The sequence below is a fragment of the Protomyctophum bolini genome (genome assembly GCF_963924005.1).
Source record: "Protomyctophum bolini genome assembly, chromosome: 17".
NCBI classification, from domain to species: Eukaryota; Metazoa; Chordata; class Actinopteri; order Myctophiformes; family Myctophidae; genus Protomyctophum; species Protomyctophum bolini.
In genome coordinates, this window is record NC_137878.1 from 28,117,307 (window position 1) to 28,133,470 (window position 16,164).

A 16,164-nucleotide genomic window follows, 5' to 3' on the forward strand; every position below is an offset into this window, starting at 1 on the left:
AACGATATATGTTCCTTGTACAAACCGGCCGAGCCGAAGCCTCTTAAAACTGGTTTTAACTTCAGGATGACCAGGGAGGATTCTAGCTGGAGTACATTTTTTTGTTTTTGTTTTTCAAATTGCTTTGCTGCCTTTTATGAAGCATCACCTCAGGTGTGTTGTTCACACCAAAACGCATTGTACCTGTAAGATTGTATGGGAATTTCAGGCACGTTTTCTTTCTCGTCATTGTGATGACAATGGTAATGATTTGGAACAAGCATCTTTGAACATTTCAACAGTTTTCTTTTTCTATTGCACAGTATTGACAGTACACACACAAATCCTATGGTTTTCCTAAACTGTGTGTTGTCTATTACACAAAGTCGTAATAAATTCATGACAAAGAAAATTGCTACTTAATTGGCCCTTTTTTTTTGCACACACACACACACACACACACACACACACACACACACACACACACACACACACACACACACACACACACACACACACACACACACACACACACACACTCAAAATGGGGATTGGGTAGCTGTCCCAATTTTAGACGGTTTTCCTCTTGTGACTACCTTTCGGTCTGAGAGTTGTCATGATAGAAAAAGCAAAGTCTTTGGAACGGACAGCACCACCAGTGAACACACCTCTGAGATGCATGCAGTCTGCATGTGTATTATGTAGCTGTCAGTTGTTTCTCAATTGCAATTTGCCACTAAAGCAGATGCAGACCCCTTGGAGACCTGGGGTTAGAAATGTGTCATCTGTGCACAGTATGCATACGTGATCATACTGTGTGTGTGGGCGTGTGTGTGTGTGTGTGTCTATGTATGTGTGTGTATTTGCGTGTGTGTGTATTTGAACGTGTGTGTGTATGTGAGAGAGCAGTGGGCTGCACATCTGTCTCTCTGACCTCCAGGGAGGATACTAGATGGTAGTGAACGAAGGCGGCGAGCGGGAGATGTGAAGCAGAAAGTCGAGGGTTAAACAGACAGAAGAGACGGTGAGGAAGCAGTGGAGGATTGGGGAAGCGTATTGTGGAATATATGCCGTCCATCTGGAGGGCAATTTTATGAGGGGGAATTATGAAGAGAGCCGAGATCATCAGAAACTCTACTCGTGTCCAGTAACTTGAGTATTTATAATGAGGTCTAATTAGGGTTGAGAGCAGGTGCAGTGGGGGCGGTTCAGGGATGCCAGGATTTACCCCCCGAGCCTCATGAAGGTGTCATGGGTCAAAATTAACAGAACATCTGCAGTGGTTACCCTGTTAAAAAAGAAAAGAAAAATCATGCCCCACTTACACCTGCTCAGCTTTCCTTTAAATCTCAATTAGTTTTGGACAGCATGTGCGACTCACACTTTATTCTTTAATTCTTTTGCAACCCATTTTTTGTACAATGTAGAAGAAAATTCAAGTACCTCAAATGTGTACTACAGTACTTGAGTTAATGTACTTACTGACAGTAAGTTACTTTCCACCACTGCTTGAGATAGGTAGTCCACATGAAACATATAATGCGGTTGTTTTTGTTAAAGTTATGTTATCATGCATTCTGTATAGACCTGCGTCAGTGGCCTTGTGGTTAGAGTGTCCGCCCTTAAACTGGGAGGTCGGGTTTTGATCCCTGGTCGGATCATACCAAAGACTGTAAAAATGGGACCCAATGCCTCCCCGCTTGATACTACTTTTTAAACTGAATGGAAACAAGACCACAAGGATTTTTTTCGCTGATAAAAAAGTTCCTTTTTGACTACATTTCTGCCTAATAAAGTATTCAACCAATCAACGCCCTGGCCAACGCTTTGCACGTCCTAGACTCTTAAACCTCCTAGCTCACAAGCTGTGGAATAAACTCCCCCTTTCAGTCAGAACTGAACAATTTTCCGCCGCAGTCTGAAAACTCACCTCTTCACCACTAGCACTTATCTCTCCTTGAATCTCTTCTTGTCACTTTTGTTACCCTCCCGATACGCTAGTTTTTCTGATGATGATGATAAGGATGATGACATTGTTCTCTTTGGACTCTAATTACATGACTACAGTATATACCTTGTTTGTTGGAGTAGGCTACATACTTCTCTACTTGCCTTACTCTGATCTCGCATTTTTAAGCCTAAATCTGCTACATTTCCAAAGCTGGATGGACAGCTTACAACAGATCGACGTGTTCTGGTCATCCATATTTCCTGTTTCAAGTACAAACTGTGATGACAGGAATGGCAGAAATATATTTGCCCGGACACAACTAAAATATCTCCTGTTCGCTTTAATATTGCCTCAAACATGACAGAGCAACAAAAAAACTAAACAAAACAAGATGGTGTGGACAGGACCTCCCTGTTTATCTCTCGAGTCATGTTGCTGACATCACTCTGCCCAAACAAAGAGGACAGTAGATCTGAATTCACAAAATGTGAATAACAATATGGGGAAAATATTCAGGAATTTGCTTGCAAGACCAACCATGGACAGACACTCTGACAGACTTGTCCCATAGGAGCCTATAAAAACATGACAAAAATGTTTTCCCCGTTGCGGAAAATGTCCTCTCCCACTCCCAGTTCAGTTCTTCTCCTTTACAACCATATATGTTTCCTGAAGTCCTCATCCATAACTGCCTGTTTCTTTGACCAAAGCATCTCTTTGTTTCTGCATTAATTCCTGAAGGACATCGGGTTGGTGAAGAAATGTATATTCTTAGAGATCTTCTCCTTTTCAGCCATATCTGCGTGGTGCAGTATAGTTGATAATAGAGTAGCGTTGGGGAATTAACCAAGATTATATATAAACCGAACATCTAACCGACTCATGAAGGATAATCCATTCATGGAGAAGCAGTTTGATTTATTTTTCATAGCCCTACTCACGAAACAACACAAAACAATTCCAATAGATTTTTTTATAATCAACACTGACTGACCACTTAAGGCCTGTATTATATAATCATCTCCATGCAGCCCTATAGCAGAGTTCTCTATTCTCTTGTATGATGCTGCTGAGGTCCTGGTGGCTATCAGTGTGGAGCACATTCCAGTGCTCTGCTTTCTGAACCATCTGAATGAAGGGAGCCTGTTTAAGTTTAAGTAAATATATACTTTGTCTTACAGCAGGTCTTGCACACAGAAACTACCAGATCCACAAGCTCACAACACACCACCGACGTGGCGTACTGTGAGCTTGTAGATCGGCTATGTTTGGCGCGGGGCGCCATCGTACAATGAAGTATTTATAAAGCAGGATCAAGAAACTATGCATGTTGTGTGTGTGTGTGTGTGTGTGTGTGTGTGTGTGTGTGTGTGTGTGTATTCAGAATCTCTATAAACAGTAATCTCTTTCAGATGCCAAAATGTACTTTTCGTTGCTGTCGGGTAGAAACCTCATGCAAGTATGTCCAAAACTGTTTACTTTTCAGGATTCAAATACAAAAATAGCACAAATTGCCAAGCTCAAAATGCTTGTAGATCGATTTTGTTTTACCACTTTTACGTGAGACTGTTGCATGACGAAGTAGGGCGTTAATACAAGCAAAAAACCGATAAAGAAACAAAAAAAGTTAAAATATGGAGATAAGAGGTTTCTGCCTGACAGTAACTTTTTACAGCAGCACGCTGCGCAGCTCACCACGTCTACTCTTTGGGAAGCAATAACTGCAAAGTCGATTTAAATTAATGTAATGCGTGTCATTCCTTCTCTGCACCTCCCCTGTGTCCCCTGACACTTTCCTTCTGCTGTATATTGTCTACTAAAGCAAAAAAGAATGCCTTAAAACAATATACAGACTGATTACTGTCACAGTATTTTATGACACTCCTACTTTATTTGATAGTATTGTACAGAGTGGGAAGAGAGAGATATATAATGATCAGATAAGATCCGTTAGAGAGAGTGTGTGTGTGTGTGTGTGTGTGTGTGTGTGTGTGTGTGTGTGTGTGTGTGCGTGAATGAGGGGAAGATAAAGAGAGAATGACTTTTATACATGGAGAGGGATAGTTGTGTGTATACATTGTGTGCATTTGTGTGTGTGTGTGTGTGTGTGTGTGTGTGTGTGTGTGTGTGTGTGTGTGTGAGAGAGCGCATTTGTGTGTATTTGTGCAATGTGCGCATGTGTTTTGCGTTTGTGTGTGTGACTGTGTCTGTGTGTGACTGTGTCTGTGTGTGACTGTGTGACTGTGTGTGTGTGTGTGTGTGTGTGTGTGTGTGTGTGTGTGTGTGTGTGTGTGTGTGTGTGTGTGTGTGTGTGTGTGTGTGTGTGTGTGTGTGTGTGTGTGTGAGTGTGTGGTCGGTCTTGTATCTATCTTTGCAGAAATTCCTACAAAGTCGGTGACATTTTGTCACTTCTCGCGTCTTTGAACTGGTCAGAAATAGCAACAGTCACATAATGTGATTGGTGGAAAAACAACTTAAGCTGATAGTCAATTCAAGACTTGCCCCCCCCCCCCAAATGAAATAAGACTCAAATAGAGTTTGAACTAATGTCCTCTCAGAAACTGTGACAGACTAATCACCCACATGCACACATGCATACACGCATGCACATATGCACGTTGTGCACATGCGTGCACGCACGCACGTACGTACGCACGCACGCACAGCCTCTGTTCTTCCCCCATACTAGCCAACAAAGTCACTCTCATAAGTACACACACACACACACACACACACACACACACACACACACACTCAAATGGACCAAGATTAACATTGATTTTGCAATATAAATTGGGGTCCCAAGAGATAGAAATGTCATTAAAGGTTCCGTAGCCTATAATGCATGTCAAACTGGGGGGTCCTTCAAATTAAATGGGTTGAGAATCACCGCTATAGAGCCGTAGAATTCTTCTCTTATGGGGGTCTCTGGCATATCTTTTCAAATGGGGGTCCGTGACGTGAAATAGTTTGGTTTGGGAACCACTGGGTTATCTCAGCTTGTGCATGTGTTGTGGTGAGCACCATGAGGGCATGCTTTAGGAGTTAGGACCCTGGTTCCCAAATACGCTGGGTCGGGAGTCGAGACACATTTGTGGGTTGCGGACACTATATGGGCCACGAGTAAATATCCCTTTCTTTTTTTCCCTACATTTTGTTTTGAATTTGAATTTATAAATATTTTTCAAATATAATTCCAAAAACAATGCCGTTCATGAATACAAACGTTCATGAATACAAATTGAATTAAATGATTTTTCAAAATAATTTCTAAATTCTATTAATTAGAAAGCCACTGCTTAAGAAGTACTGAAAATAGCCGCTCTGTCCAAGTGATAAATAGAAGATATTTCCATGAAATATGAAAATGATGATATGTGCAGGTGTACAACAAGCAATACAGTGGAAGGAGGAGGAGGAGGAGGGAAGGGAATGGTTAGAGGAGACAAAGCAGTGAGCTAGTACATCATTTGGAGGATTTATATCAGGAAGAAAGTGACTGTCTGCTTGTGACGTGCGTGTGATGTGTGTGGGAGTGCATGTACGTGGGAGTGCATGTATGTGGGAGTGCATGTATGTGAGAGTGCATGAGAGTCTGGGAGAATGCATAAGTTTACATAAGAAGGCCTAATGACTGATGCTTCCCTTCAGTGTGCCTAACCGTGCAGTCTGTGTGTGTTTATGGGTGTCATGTAAGTTGCATCAACTGTAAGTTGATGCAGTCCAGCTGTGTGTATACTGTAGATGTATTGTTTGTGTGTGTGTGTGTGTGTGTGTGTGTGTGTGTGTGTGTGTGTGTGTGTGTGTGTGTGTGTGTGTGTGTGCGTGCGTGCGCATGTGTGTGTGTGTGTGAGAGAGAGAGAGAAATATAGTGTGTGTATGTGCCTTGAGTGTGCGTGTGTGTGTGTGTGTGTGTGTGTGTGTGTGTGTGTGTGTGTGTGTGTGTGTGTGTGTGTGTCCTCGAGATATCCTACAACACAAAGAAGAGAGTACATCATTTGGAGGATTTGCTATCAGGAAGAAAGTGACTGTCTGCAGAAGGAACTTCTCCAAAACATCCAACTCAGAGATCTGATACCCTCTGCTGGTGTCCAAAACGTGAGATTACTTTAACCTTGTGTTCATTAGAACAGTTGTTGTTTTTCAGAAGAATGTTGCGAGGGGTAATATAGAATGTTTTGTAGTGTCGTTGTTATTCAGTCAACTGCATTCGAATCCAGCCCTCATGTTTTGCTCTTCTGTACCAGTTGCAGGGCAGACACAGAGTCTTAAGATGGATGACACGCTGGGAAATGGCACCAACTCCTCCATTCTCTGCTTAGACAATCTCGACAATCGCGACCTAGAAATGACAATCAGCTGTATCCAGTTCCTGGGTCTCCCCATCAACAGCTACGTCCTGTGGCTGATACTGAGCGGAGTTGGTGGAACGATAGCCTCAGAGTTATTTTATCTCAACCTGACTGCATCTGTGATTGTCCATTGCCTGACGTCTGTCTTTTACATTGCATGGCTCTTCACAGGCAACTGTATTTTAAAGAGCGTTTGTTACTTTGGTCTTTTTATGTTCCTCTTCTCTGTCCCATCATTCCAGTGTTGTATCTGTGTGGAGCGTTACCTAGCCGTGGTCCACCCTGTGGTATTTCTCAGGTACAAAGCTCTTCGGTACAGGGTGGGTTGTTGCTGCGTTGTCTGGCTGATGGTGCTTATAGTCAGTTTGTTATGGTTTTGGTCAGAAACTGAGTTGTTTTACATTTTACTGGGATTTTACATTGTGTACATTTCTGTGGTGTCTTTCTGCTGCCTCTCGGTCCTCAGAGCTCTGAAACAGCCTGGACCAGGAGAAGGACAGAGGGACAGTGGCGAGGGAAACAACATGAAGAGCAGGGCTTTTAAAATTATTCTGATCAGCTTGATAGTAATGATACTGACTCTAATGAGTTTTATTCCCTTTTGTCTGACAAAACTACTGCATTATTCCCGTACCATTGCTATGTGTATCACATATACAATAGGCATTATGTCAGTGTATGTTCATCCTTTGCTCTACATCCACAAAGCAGGGAAACTGCCTTTGCGGTTTGCGTTTGTCAAACGCTGAGGAAGGCCAGACAGGCCGTAACGCGTACGTTTTCAGTCTCAGAGGTAAATAAAGTAATGTAAAAGGACATAATGAGTGCTGGCATTTTCTTCATCTCAACTTATATTTTCGAGTCTTGCACCTTTTTGTTTTTTTTGTTTGAACCTGGAGTGCTGCGGGTTGTCTGCTACGGCAGTACTTCTCTCACATGTGATTTGATTCATTGTAAACAAAGACTAAAATTAAACCATGCATTCGCCAGTCATTCAGTCCTGTTACTTGTTCATGAACTACTTCACTATTTCTTTTAATTTATATTTGTACAATTATTATTGTGATGGAACATGAAGCATTGGAGGATCTATTGAGGAAAATCTTTGTTGCCGTCTGTTGTCTGAAACATACAGAGAACCAAAAACATCTCAAACTAGCTCATTATGTAGACAAAAACTGGACTTATTTGGAATTATCTTAGAGAAGAATTTCATGTATCAAGCCTAGATTTTCTTTATTATTTGTTTAGAATTGAAAATGTGTATTGTGTATTTTTTATAGAACACAAAACAGAACTTTCAAATTTGTACATTAATTTAAGTATTAAAAGTTAGGTGCGCAGCAGTGGTGGAAGAAGAACTCACATGTCTTACTTTAAGTAAAAGTACCAATACTACAATGTAGAAATACTCTGTTACAAGTAAAAGTCTAGAATTCAAAATTTACTTGAGTAAAAGTATAGGCACCAAAATATACGTGCCTAAGTAAGCTAAGTACTCTCTCTCTCTCTCCGTCTCTCTCTATGCTTGCGACTCCATGCATGACAGGAGATTTACTCTGATTGAAAGGAAAACAACATGCTACTGTAACTACTTGTCTAACCCAATGCAAATTCATAATAATAATAATATAATATAATATAATTCATAATATGATATTAACATATAATAGTTTTCAATTTGGCCTTTGTATTGTGCACACTAATAGGAATGGCCTTATTTAGGCTATAATAGGCTGGGGGGAGGGCTACCATTGCCAGGGGAAATAAAGGGCCAAGGGCCGGCGCTGATGAAACCCTGCCAAAGTTTGGATAACGACTGTTCATGTGATGAATATATTTTCATGGATTACTATACTGTATATGAAAAGAAACATGAAAATGCACACACACACACACACACACACACACACACACACACACACACACACACACACACACACACACACACACACCTTTGCGCACTATTATGCTCAAATTGCACCTTCCTAAACTACATTTGTTGTACTGTATAATGAAACGTAGCCTACTGTGAAGTTGTTCACCCAAAGTTCACCTAACGTCGCTACTACAGGAAAACATGCACACATGATACTGTTTTTAGCATTTATTTGCTCTTTTTTCTCTTATCATAAGAGTAAAACAAAGGGATAGAATACCTGTACTCAAGATGTAACAATAAAGTACAACCTTGAAACAGATATTTTAGGGAGAATAAATTATGGAGGTCACCATCACTGCTCGACACCTGCTGTGGACGAAACCTGCAGTGGCAGTGGGTGGAAACTGGAAGTCACGAAACCAGAGCAGCCGACACGCAGTACAGTACGTCAACACCCTGTACTTATAATGTGACACTACTCTCTCTCTCTGTCTCTCTCTTGCACACACTCACGCACAAACGCACGCACGCACGCACGCACGCATGCACGCACGCACGCACGCACGCACGCATATGCACACACACGCACGCATATGCACACACACGCACACAGACTTTTTCTCTTCCTCTACCCGGTCTCGCTATATGATAGACATATAAGAATGAATGAGACATTCTCAACCAATCACTCCACAGCGTTCTGGATCATCTGTCAGCTTGGCCATTAGGCTGCCAACTTCTTGACATTTACCAGCAAATTCATATTTCATACATACACACGCGTGCACGCACGCACACGCACACGCACGCACGCACACACACACACACACACACACACACACACACACACACACACACACACACACACACACACACACACACACACACACACACACACACACTCTCTAACATACACACTCACAAGACATACTCCCACTAAATGTCCTCACAAATTACATCCTAATTGGACAATACTTGTGAGGACCTTTTGGTTCTCACAACCAGGAGAACAAGAACACACACTCCCAGTCACTGAATGGGTGTTGACATTTGCCTGTACTTCATATATTTTGCACTAGGCAATTTAAAGTGAAGGACACGACTTAAGACAGATAGATCCCAGAGAGAAAAAGAGAAAGAGAGACAGTGTGTGTGTGTGTGTGTGGAAGAGAGAGAGAGAGAGTGCCTTTAGACAGATAGATGTTATTCGATCATAAACATTTCTCACAGCCGCTGAAGATACTATTCTCTATAGTTTGTGTGTGTCGCACACTCACACTCACACACACACACACACACACGACTTACAGAGTCCATCCGACCGTAAAATTTGCTTGGAGGCTACTGTTAGACTCCTCTCTGCAGTGTGTGTGCATGTGTGCGTGTGTGCGTGCGTGCTTACTTGCGTGCGTGCGTGCATGCGTGCGTGCGTGCGTGTGTGCGTGCGTGCATGCGTGCATGCGTGCGTGCGTGTGTTAGATTATATATGTGACGATAACGATTTCAGATAATGGAAGCGGTGGTTGTCATACTAGTGCTATGTCCCTGAAAAAGATGTCATACCATGTTCCCGAAAACAAGTCCTACTATACGGTCACTGAAATGATGTCAAGCTATATGTCCCTGAAACAATGTCACACTATTATATCTTCTCCACCTCTGTCGAGCGGAAACCTCATATGTCCAAAACGGTTACTTTTCAGGATTGTTATTTGAAAAAATATCAAGTCGTATAGAGCAAAATCGCTTTGCGCAGCGTTTCGAGCTTGTGGATCTGCTTCCTTTGATGCTTTTGAGTGATGTTGTAGCATCATGTAGTAGGGCCGGGCGTTACGTTTCCAGGAACATTTTGAATATGGAGATATGGGGTTTTCCGCCTGACATCAACAATATACTATATGTCCCTGAACAAATGTCATACTATACTATCTATCCTATCTATCCTTCAAATGTCATACTGTAATACAGTATGACCTGAATTGATGTCAGCATACTGAAATAATGTTGTGTGGAGTGTATGGCTATGAAATGTTCAAATCATTAGTGGTCCCATACTCCCAGTAATATTTGTTGTTCATGTGTAAGTAGCATTATCATATGACGTGGTTAAGCCATGCAAATATAAAAAGAAAATGTTATAAATGTAGTCACTTGCTAGGACAATACTTTCCAGGCATCTGTTGGGATGTTATTTGAAAGTTAAGTTAGTTAATTATCGGATGACTTCCCTTGCTCTTTGTTATTTTGTCTTGTTATCTGTGGATGCGTGTCGTCTCAGACTGTACTCAGACTGTATTGAATGTTTTGTCAGATTGTTATCTCTCTCTTCGTCACATGGAGAGCTATTTGCTCTCCAACTTGTTTGTTGCAGTGCAAGGTTGTTACAGTACAGTGCATGCGTAACCAGATGTTTGACTTGAGATAGAATTATAATGAAGCAAAAGACATGCAATGCTAGAATTTGTGAATTATTTAGTATCGTCAAGGAAATCCTATTCGTATAGTAGCAAATCACATATAGAAATATCAAATATCTCAAGGCACTTGACATGCAGAATAGGTGTAGCGACTCTTCATGGAAGGCCATACAGTACAATCTTTTGTCGCCAAAAAAGAAATAAAAAGTACTTGTCTTAAGACAGAAAAAACATGTCATTTCAGAGTATAAATGATCTGAACCCAAGACCCTAAGCCACATTGAAACGTGCCAGCGGGGCCACAGACAGAACTGGGTCTTTAGGGGACAGAACAGAAGAGCCGGGGACAATGAGGAGGGAGGAAAGGGCATGTAGGAAGGGACAATAGGTCAGTCCCCTGTGTCTATGCAGCCGTGAACAAGCACAGGGACACATGCACGCACGCATGAACACACACACACACACACACACACACACACACACACACACACACACACACACACACACACACACACACACACACACACACACACACACACACACACACACACACACACACACACACACACACTGTTGAAGAAGTCATTATGCTGTATATGGACCAGGCTCCATTTGAGCTGCTACTAATGAGGCCCCAGGGTTCTCCAAAGACTCTCAACCCTTTTACACTTAAACGTTTCACTTAACGTCACTTTGTTACTTTACAGTACCTCTCACTTTGTATACCGCTGGGTTACTTTACAGTACCTCTCACTTTCATGTACAAGAAAATAAATAATTGTTTCAAAAAAGATGTATTTTTTTTTTTTCTTGAAAGTGATAATCTAAGAGATTGTTCCTTTCCCCCCACGGCAACGTTCTGCAGGTGTCTAGCCGTCTAGAAACGGTGGCTGAAACCCTTCCCGCCCAAGTATGCACATGTGAACGTACATCTCAGTCACCAGCAGAGACTGTTTGTAACATAGTAAGCACTTTCTGACACAGATATATGTATGCACACGTGGACATACAGTAAACTAATACAACAGTAAGGCGCCCCGAGGGCGGGAACGTGCACGCATCCACCTGGGTGACAGCAGACTGCTGGGCGAGAGCTGGCGCTTTGGCATTGGGATAACAGTGTATACACCTACGTACACTACGTACACGCACATCAAGAAGCTGTTTCTTAATGCCCTCAGGTCTGTCTGCTCAGCACACTCACAGGTGCACTGCTAATAGCACACACACACACACACACACACACACACACACACACACACACACACACACACACAGTCACACACACACACACACACACACACACACACAATGCCAAGGCAAGTGTGAAGTAAGACAATCAAAACTAAGAAATGTAATAAAAAGAGAACAATAAAGGAACACACGCACGCACACACGCACGCGCGCACGCACGCAGCAGGGGCCGCGAAGTCAGCATGTACCATAGGAACATACGTGTGGTGCCTGTTAAATGTAGTGGGGTATGTTCTCTGATCCTTATCACAAGTGGTTGGAAAATAGATTGAGAGAGTGAGAGAAAGACAGAGAGAGAGAGAGAGAGAGAGAGAGAGAGGGGGGGGGGAAGGGGGAGTTCATCCAGGTTCATAAGCCTTTATGTTTGATTAATTGTCTTGCAGCCACAATCCAGACAGCTCACCGCATAAAGGACTACAACAGTCACACAGACATCATTTCTTTGTCGAAACAAAGACAGGCCTTTCACACCATTGTCTTGCAATTATTATGCCCTGCGAAAATGTGAAAATGCAAAGATTTCTCACTTGACAACACTGTCAAGTGTAGTAATAGGCCTAATCAACGGTCTCAAACATTAATTAGCTACACCTGCTGTAGACATGCAGGTCATTTTTGGAAACGGGTAATTTATTTTTGGCTTTTTGGCTGAATTAGTCCTGTGGTAATAGTGGTATTAAAGAATGGGAGAAATAAACAGACCATGTTGGATGTTTGCAAAGATATGTTCTTTGAGACATTCGATTAAAGCAGCATTATGTAACTTGTTACTTTTTTTTAAACAACTATAGCATATTATGTCACAAACAAATTACAAAGTTGCATGTTTAAGGCAATAACAATTATCCATCCATAAATGTATAGACTCAGGGGAGTCTATTAGTCAAGCCTCAGCTAGGGGCTTGACTAAATGACTGTATTACTACAGTATGTATAGGTGGAAGTTTCATCCTGGGATTTGCCCAGGCAGAACTGGCAGTCAAAGCGATTACTGGCCAATCACAGCGCGTCCTCGCCAGGCATGCTTGCAGAGATTCTTGGGTAATGAAGTCAAAGACGTTGGCTGCATGCCATGTTAATTGTGTCGAAAGTGGCCACCCCAAACTACACAGTGCTGCTTTAAATTCAGAATATGTGGAGTCAATCCAATATGTTTATTTTGCATTGTTGTACTCTGTTGTATTATCATTTTTGTTATGTTTTTGTACGTACGAAAATTATTATTCTTTTTTTTTTTACTGTATTTGAGTATCTGTTGGGGTGAGTGGGGAGGGAGAGGTATGTTGGGAGTGTATTTATGTGTGTATTTATGTAGACACATCCATTAAAGCGGGTCATGTTTGCATGTTGTGGCGCCACCATCTCGCAACCGTTTCTATACTTTGCGGTAGTATTTTCTACGTAGTCATTGGCCATGTCCCCCAACCCCCCCCCCCCCTTCATTTTTATTTACCCATTTATTTTGTATTTTGTATTTTATTTCAGTTATAGTTGATTTCATTAATATACAATTTGTGGTTTTTGCATTGTATTTCAGACTTTTATATTTTATACATGAATGTTGAGTATACTGGTGTGTTGTTGGTTTGTCCTGTATACTGTTCTGTGACTGTCATTGTCATGTATCTGTTGTCTGTCCTGTCTTATGTACAAACTTCAATAAACATATAACTTGAATAATGTTTGCATGTTGTGGAATTGTTGAACAGCTGAAAACTAATAATATATCAGTATTCTGACATTAACCTGAGGGCCACATTAAGTGAAGGTAGGGGCCACATGTGGCCCGCGGGCCGCCAGTTGCCCACACCTGCCTTAGACACACAGATAGTCCTCACTACGCAGTACATTTCTTAAATAATCATACTGTATACAGCACTGTACACAATACTAACCATACGATACATATACAGCACTGTATTTAATACGAAGCTCTACTGTCATCCACAAACACTATATTCTATACATACATACATACACATTGGTCACATGGTATATAACAGATGGCACATGCACACACTTATGCAAGCACGGAAGCACGCATACGGACGGGCGCGCACGCACACGCACACACACACACACACACACACACACACACACACACACACACACACACACACACACACACACACATACACACACACACACAAAGATGGAGGGAAGAATGGCATGCCATCTGGTGGAGGTTCGTCCTATACTGAATACACCTTTTTAGTTTCATCTTGTTTTATTTTTGCCTAAAGTGATGCCTTCCATTTGTTCCTATCGGAAGTGTGGAGGCAAGTGGATTGCTGGTAAGCTCGGCCCTAGCAACCAGACATACCATGTCGACCCTATTCTGATTCTGGTAGTGGGATGTCAGAATAGTATAGGGCTTGGCTTGGTTGTTAATCAACTGTTAACAAATATTTAATAGTCATTAGTCAGTAGTTTGCTAATAGCTTGTTCATGATCGACGAACTAGTTATAAGGCATCGTTTTAAATCATTTAAATCATTGACAAACGTTTAACAAGTCATTCATAAAGAATTAACTAACGGTATGTGGATGATCTATTAACTATTTATTCCAAAGTGTTACCGATGTATATTGCATTGGATGACGGCGTCAGCTAAATGGCTGAAAAGTAGGCTACATGAAATGGAAAATGGATGAGATCCTGTTGCATGTCAATTCGTTCTCCCCGACTACCCCTGTAAGCTCTACATTCATTCAGCTAGCCGTGACATCTTCTGGCCCGCACAGAAGGTTAGAGACTCATTTGGTATTAGTTTAGTCTGAGGAATCAGCAAATAGAGCTGAAACATCAATTAAACTTTTAGTCTAATTACTATTGATTTTGCCGGTAGGATCACACCGAAGGAGAGTGTGGGCTGAATGTATTTAGATTAAATAATGCTGTTCTTGCTCACGGTACACTGGGCTTCTCTAATACTGGTTGGAGAGGCAGAGGGGTGGATATGGATATCACACACTCACACACTCACACACTCACACACTCACTCACTCAGTCTCACATTCTCACAGTCTCACACACTCACACTCTCACACACTCACACACTCACTCACACACACAGTCTCACACACTCACTCACACACACACTCACAGTCTCACAGTCTCACAGTCTCACTCACACACACGTTCTCTCTATACGCATTCCAAAGATGACTTTTCTCGTCCTTCATCGCCCTTCCTCTGCCTCATGTCTGCACCTGCAGTGTTCTGTTCTTAGACCCCTCTCTCTACCTACTTATCTCTGTCATCCGATACTTCTATACTCTCTACTCCCGCCTCTTCTATGCATCTTTCCATTTGTCTCTCTTCAACTGCAGAATCTGCCAACTCACCTGATCTCAAAATTGTGAGTAGTGTCGCGTGCGCATGTGTCACTGTGTGTGTGCGTGCATGCGTGCGTGCTTCCGTGCATGCGTGTGTGTGCGTGTGTGTGCACACTCTCACATGTGGCCCTGACTAGCTTTGTTAAGTCATGAATCTTCTACCCACACCAGTCAGCACAAATATACGTACTCCTGTCACACACGCACACGCACGCACGCACGCACGCACGCACGCTCTCTGTAATAAAACAGCTCGCTGTGCTCCGTTTTGCTTTGTTGATCTTTACATGCCAGCACTGCAAGCGAGTGGTAGAAAAACAGAGGAAGTGAAACAGAGAGAGGAGAGATGTACAAAAAAAAAAAGATGACAGAAGGGAGGGTATCGTAAAGAAAAGAGGGCTAGAGAGAGAGAGAGAGAGAGAGAGAGAGAGAGAGAGAGAGAGAGAGAGAGAGAGAGAGACAGAGAGGAGCGGAGCAAGAGAATGACAAGTAGACAAAGAGAGAATTGGTGTAAGGCTTTAGGAAAGGAGAGAAGATGAGGGAAGGAAAGACAAGTCGTGGAGGAGCTGGAAGGGTGTGAGAGGAGAGAAGCTTATCTCCCTGGCCAGGCCCCTGAGAGGCCATTCTGCAGACCTCACTGAGGGGAGAGGGAGGGAGAGAGAGAGAGAGAGAGAGAGAGAGAGAGAGAGAGAGAGAGAGAGAGAGAGAGAGAGAGAAAGGGACCATGCATGGCAATTGGCAAGGGCAGAGGAGGGATGCAGGCAGAAGTCACACTGCAGACCTGCACAGTTTAAATTGGGAATGTTTTTCTAACTCCGGATTTCACTACTGAGAGAGAGAGAGAGAGAGAGAGAGAGAGAGAGAGAGAGAGAGAGAGAGAGAAATACACAGAACAATCCTCACTGTTGATTTAAGTCTGAGAATGTTACAGATAGAACCAAATGGATTTGGTTTGGTTGCATTTGGAATCCTTAAATGGATACATTAACA